Here is a 1,252-nt window from a genome sequence, read left to right as displayed (position 1 = left end):
CCAAGTAGTATGATTCAACATATACTGGCGCAAACGCTTAGCAGCTCAAGCCAGTGCGCAACATGTCTTCTCAAGCATAGAATATCGAGTCTCACAGTCGATGAACTTCTTAATGAGGTAGTAAATTGCATATTCTTTCTTCCTGGATTCATCTTGCTGACTATAAGACCCCAATTCTGACCCTAAGATCCCTCATGCTATCTCATCATATGCATTGGCTTTGGGATCACATCTTAGCATCCTCCTTACCCCTCATTCATTGGGTTTGCATTCGAGAGATCACCAAGCACATTTGATTGTATCATACTTTTTTTTTCATTACTTACTAACCAAAATACCAAAAATATGTCTATGTATAACTTTGTTTCTTTTGTAGGTAGTGTGTGCATCCACCAATGCCTCAGCAAGCTCACAACTAGGGTTTGAGGCCCCAATGCAAGTAGATCAATCAAGAGATGGTTCATATTGGTTATATACATAATATATGGATCTCTATGATCTTCATTTATCATTTTGATCAATAATTCATCAAGAGTTTGATGCTTGTTTGCCTTGGAAGCCCTAAATCATCTGGGTATCTTGTGTGACTTCCTCAACAAGTTTCTTCAACACTTAATCAAATATTAAAAGGGATACTTCATTATATATCATCTTATGCATATATGATCCTTAATTAGTCCAAAAGATCAATATAACTTCAAGTTTTCAAGTTGGTTCAAAGAAGTTGACCATTGAAAGTCAACTAGTCAAAACTAGGGTTCCCTAGACCCTATCTCCTACAATATTTATCATATGAAAATGATTCCAAGATTTTTTTTACTCCTTATGACATTCCAAACAACTTTCATGTTGAGGTCAAGAGCTAGTTTTTCCTGGAAAGTCATTTTTATGGTAAAAGATTATAGGTCATTTTATCTGAACCCTAGTTAAGAGGTCAACTTACAAGGACCATAACTTGCTCAATATTTATGATATGAAGACTGTCGCATTACACGAAAAACCGGCGGGAAAACGAAACAACAGAGCCGCCACCGTGCGTTATTTATCCCAAAAGAGGGAAAGGAAATGCTCGAAGTAAACCTGGAAAAGACATGGTCTCGCGACCAGAGAGAGATGGGATCGGGAGTCGGTTATGCGAAAGAAAGGTATTAGCACCCCTACGCATCCGTCGTACTCGACGGGATCCACGCACAAAAGAATAGAAGAAAGGTTGCTAAAGACTGCTCAAACACTGCACAAGGCTGGAAGCAAA

Source organism: Lathyrus oleraceus, chromosome 2 (genome assembly GCF_024323335.1).
Source record: "Lathyrus oleraceus cultivar Zhongwan6 chromosome 2, CAAS_Psat_ZW6_1.0, whole genome shotgun sequence".
NCBI classification, from domain to species: Eukaryota; Viridiplantae; Streptophyta; class Magnoliopsida; order Fabales; family Fabaceae; genus Lathyrus; species Lathyrus oleraceus.
The sequence above is the reverse complement of the archived record's forward strand: the minus strand, read 5'-3'. Positions refer to the sequence as shown.